The sequence below is a fragment of the Girardinichthys multiradiatus genome, chromosome 12, assembly GCF_021462225.1.
Source record: "Girardinichthys multiradiatus isolate DD_20200921_A chromosome 12, DD_fGirMul_XY1, whole genome shotgun sequence".
Taxonomy (NCBI): Eukaryota; Metazoa; Chordata; class Actinopteri; order Cyprinodontiformes; family Goodeidae; genus Girardinichthys; species Girardinichthys multiradiatus.
This window is the reverse complement of record NC_061805.1, coordinates 17,496,491-17,501,745: the sequence shown is the minus strand read 5'-3', so window position 1 is coordinate 17,501,745 and position 5,255 is coordinate 17,496,491.

The following is a 5,255-nucleotide window of genomic DNA, read 5'->3' as shown; positions in this document are numbered from 1 at the left end:
TTTTATCTCTATTAAGTAAATGTAGACACTGTTAGTCAATAGTGCAACAGTATGTATCAGCTTTGTCATAAATAGCTGAACCTGTTAAGACCTTGTGGGCCTTGAAGATATATGGCACATCAAATAATTTGTGATAAATAAATGTAACTGAAGCATTTTTGTTTGAGACTTTTGACCGATTAGTGTTTCTCATACCCTTGGATAAGTTAACCGTAACCATTTTGTGTTTCTGGGCATACACATCATGACATAGAAGCCTATTTCTCTAAGCCTGTATTCACAACAGGAAAGACAAGGGAACACGCAGTTTAAGTAAATCAAATGTGTGCTGAACTTTACAAGAAAGGAAACAGCTACAAGTAAATATGTACTTTCCTAAACATATACAGTTAAATCAATATTTAAAACATTCAAGTAGAACAATCAAAAATGAGGTTATACACAAACTGATGTTTATCTGGCAGAAGAAGCAAGGAGGAAGGTAAAATCACAGTTAAACTGCGTCACGTTTTTCAGTTTGAGATTACGCTACGGCAATAAAAGCTGAATTATAAGAATTATAATTATAGTTAATTATGACTATTTCTTGACATCTTTCGTAAAGGTGCCAATAAAAGTGTAGGCTTTTAATTCTAAACATGATGCAGGGCCAGTCAGCAGCTTATTTACTGCAGAGAAACACGATTTTGTAGTTTTTAACAAAATTCTTGTGTAATTCTGGCTCATGGTGGTCAATGTGCAACGTGGTAAGGGACATTCAATCAAATATTACTGAGGTAAGGGCTGGGCATTTATCGTATCGTTTACTGTCAAAACTATTCATGTCAATTACTTCAATTATCTAATAAAGGACACTATTAAAATGTTTGAAATCATCCAGGTGTGATTTGAAATTATTTTTCCACAACAAACAAATCCAAAAGCCCTTTCAGAAAACACTGACTGCTTGGGTACGTTGCGTGGTGGACTGGAGCGGTGGAGCGGGCAACCCACATACAGAGGTTGTGGTCCTTGACGCAGCCATCCTGGGATCGAGTCCAGATCTTTGCTGCATGTCTTCCTCCCTTCTCTCTTTGCCCATTTCCTTTTTGGTAACAGTCAATAATGGCCACCATTGGCAAGGAAATCTTAAAAACAGATAACGTTGACCGCTTGTAAATCTGGACTTTTTCAGGCAGATTCTTCAATGTGGAGCTGTCCCTTGCAAAAAAAAGTTCCTCAAATCATATTCTACTAATGTGAATTTTTACATGGAATTGTTACTTTCATACCTCTTAGCTACTCTGTCTGTCTGTCTGGCCGGCCACATGAAGTGACCGACCAGACAGCCATATTGGTGTCTACTAATGGATTGGATATAAGAGAATGTGAGGAATACTTTGAATTCACAGGACGTAGAAGAGGGTGAGGCTGGACCACACAGGACATACGTGCTGCAGTGTGTCACTGCTGCCAACAGACATACTTCTACTTCTACTGGTCCTAAAGCAGCTTTATTTATATCCCACAGGATGACAGCTCACATCAGTTGGTGAACAGGCCGACCCGTTTCTCTACCAAGAGATTTAACACACACGCCGTTTGTCACCAGTCGTGTTCATAACTTTTATGGACAGGATTTCTAGGTGCAGCCAAGGGCCAGAGGGGGTCTGGTTTGGGGACCAAAGGATTTTGTCTCTTCTTTTTGCAGATGACGTGGTCCTGCTAGCCCCCTCTAGCCAAGACCTATAGCATGCACTGGGGCGGTTCGCAGCAGAGTGTGAAGCGGCTGGGATGAAGATCAGCTCCTCCAAGTCCGAGGCCATGGTTATCGACCAGAAAAGGGTGGCTTGTCCTCTTCAGGTTGGAGGGGAGTTCCTGCCTCAAGTGGAGGAGTCTAAGTATCTCGGGGTCTTGTTCACGAGTGAGGGAAGAATGGAGCTGGAGATCGACAGATAGATCGGTGTGGCTGCCATAGTAATGGGGGCACTGTGCCGGTCCATTGTGGTGAAGAGAGAGCTGAGCCGAAAAGCGAAGCACTCGATTTACCGGTCGGTCTACGTTCCTACCCTCACCTATGGCCATGAACTTTGGGTCATGACCGAAAGAACGAGATCCCGGATACAAGCGGCTGAAATGAGCTTCCTCCGTAGGGTGGCTGGGCACTCCCTTAGAGATAGGGTGAGGAGCTCGGCCATCCGGGAGGGGCTCAGAGTAGAGCCGCTGCTCCTCCACATCGAGAGGAGCCAGTTGAGGTGGCTCGGGCATCTATGCCGGATGCCTCCTGGACGCCTTCCAGCAGGACCTGGAGGAGGTGTCTGTTGGAGAGGGACGTCTGGGTGTCTCTGCTGAGCCTGCTGCCCCCGCGACCCGATCCCGGATAAGCGGAAGACGACAAGTACGAGTACGAGATTTAACACAAACAGAAATGACTGAAATAGTGGAAATCTCTTACAGGAGTGAAAGTATTGTTGTTCTAATCTTGTAGATTAATAGTATCCATACTTTGTCAGGTGAGCCAAAATCATCAAATCAAAGGTGTTCACGGGACAAAGAATTATTAAAAAAAAAAAACACAAATAATTACATTGTAAATTTTTTAATCTCCTCCCCAATACAACACTAAACTGACCATGCAATAATGTAATTAAACATTTATTTTCAGCAATAAGAAGATTTGGGTCTCTCATTTTCAATAAATTAATGAAAAGCAGATATGGGTGTACTGAAGTCTGAGTTTGAGTAAAAGTAACTGGATGGATGTGGTCCTATTTACTATGAAATTGTTCTTGCAAAAACTGTGTCAATTAAAAGACAATTACATTGTTTCATACCTAACCTTTTCTACTGTAAAAAGATTTTAATTACACCAAATGAATTCCTCGTTACCAGGCCGCTACAGAACTGAATGACATGCTGATGAGGGGATTCAATCATCTCATTCAGGTGTGTTAGAGCAGGGATGCATTTAAACGTTGCAGGATATTAGCTCTCGAGAACTGGACTTGTGCACCTCAATAAACTGATTCTGTAGAGGTTTCTGCAGGCTTACCCTAAAACTAGCATGTTATGTTAATCACATTAAACATTGCAGGGCACGTATTCTTTCTCTCAGTTGCTGATGTTACCTAATCCCCAGAAGAAAACGAATCAGATGTGATTAGTAACACAAATTGAGTGTTGGGTGCAGAAAATCTTCAGATCCAAAGAGAGACCACAGACAAAGTTCTCCACAGTCCAAACAAATTGCTCCCAGTCACTAATAATTGTTATTTTAAAGGACTCTCTAAAGGGTTCTTTACTACTTCAGTCACTGGTCACCAGTTTATCCCAGGGTACAGATTATTTCACAGTTATTCCACAGAGAGCATCACCCCATAAAACCGGTTCTGAAAGATTACCTCTTAAAAGCCCACTTACATCTTAAAGCAGAGGGAAAAAGTACAACAGCAGAGAAACGGTGGGATGTGACTCAAACAGAACCAGACCTTAGAACTAAGCTGTTCTTTGCCAGAATGAGGCCTAGGATTATAAGGGGGTGTACAGATAAATGACTGAGGCTGAACATGATTACACTGCACAGACAGATATTTACAAGACCGTATCTTCTTTCTTTAGTTTTTAAATTGGGCTGCGTCTGTTCTGGATCCAAAGGTGAACAAAACTGACTCGTGAATTCCTGTGCCTACAGCAAACAAAGCAGAGGAGGATGAAGAAAGCTTCAGAGAGTCAAGCAAGAATGAAGTGGGCATGGAAATTATTGAGGAACATGTTCCAACAAAATACAAGTATTCTTTCAAATCATCCGAAGGATGCATACTAGTTTTTAATATTTTGTCACATTACAACTTCAATAGATTTTATAGGGATTTTATTATTCTAGAATACAACAAAACAATTGATATTTATGAGGTGGAAGAAAAATGCAATTTTTCTTTTCTTAATATAAAAAAATCTGTAAACAATGTGGAGCTTATTTGTACTGTGTCATAGACCCACATATTCTCTGCAAAATAGCTCAAACTTAGTCAGACTGGATCAAGTGCAACGTGAACACAAATTCCGAATTGTATTTAGGTGTGGCCTTTGACTAGGCCATTCTAACACATATATTCCTTTTGGTATGTTCCTTGGTCTTCATGATGCTGTTTGTCGAATAATGTTCTGTAACACCTCTGAGACCTTCATGGAACAGCAGATTCAGCTGAAAGGTTACTTCTGAAGGCAAATTGTTGCTCCGGGTTTTATTTAGCAGTATCAGAACAAATGTTTGCCACACCTTTTAGATTCTACTTTGTAAAACAACAAAAATGTACTATGTTAACCAAATTTAAAAAACATTGTTGTTTCTTAGTTCTGCACAGCTTTATATTGCTCATATACAGTCATATATAGTAAATCCCAAATGTATTCATATCCCTGCCAGACTGAGGTTTAAACTTATCTTTAAATTTTACCAACATGTTTATTGGGCCTGGAAGAAACCTTAACATTTTGGAGCAGCCCACCCAGAGTCCTGGCTCCACAGAAAATCTGTGGAGGGACCTAAAGATTAGGGTGATGGCGAAGAGGCCTTTCAACCTCAAAGAGATGGAGCTCATCACCAAAGATAAATAATCACAACACCAGTGGAAACATCCAAAATGCTGCTCAGCAGCTATAAGAAAGGTTTGACTGCTATAATCCAAAAAGATTTTTCAACTGATTATCGAGAAGGGTAAAGGTAACGTTTTTTTAATATAATGCAAATAGAATCTGACAAATTGTTTTATTTTAAAATGAATCCTCCTTTTCCATGTTTATTGAGACGCTTGTCTCATTTGCTGTTGAATGAAAATAGTGTTAACTTAAATCTGACGCGGTCGAACAATTCAGGGATTAAAATGTGAAATCCTAATAAAACAGCAATGTTTGTGGTTCTTGCAAGACAAATATAGCAAATGTTTAACTTTTTTTTGTTTTAAACTGTGTAGATCTATTGAAAGATGTAACACTTTTATACAAAGATTTCCTGGCTACCCTTAAGTCCCTTGATCCAAGCCCCAGAAACAGCTTTACAATATAAATAATTTAAAAGTATTTGCAAAAACAAATCGTTTTAAATGAGCATTTAAAGGACTCAGAACAGCAGCAAGACTTTTCAGTAAACAGTCCGTCTCTCCCATCCCGTAAGACGTAGTTTGAGACAAGATTAGATAAGCTGAATGTTGCTGTTACATCAGAACAAACACAGATAATGAACACAACGCAGATCTTCTGACAGTTCCCCTCAGCAC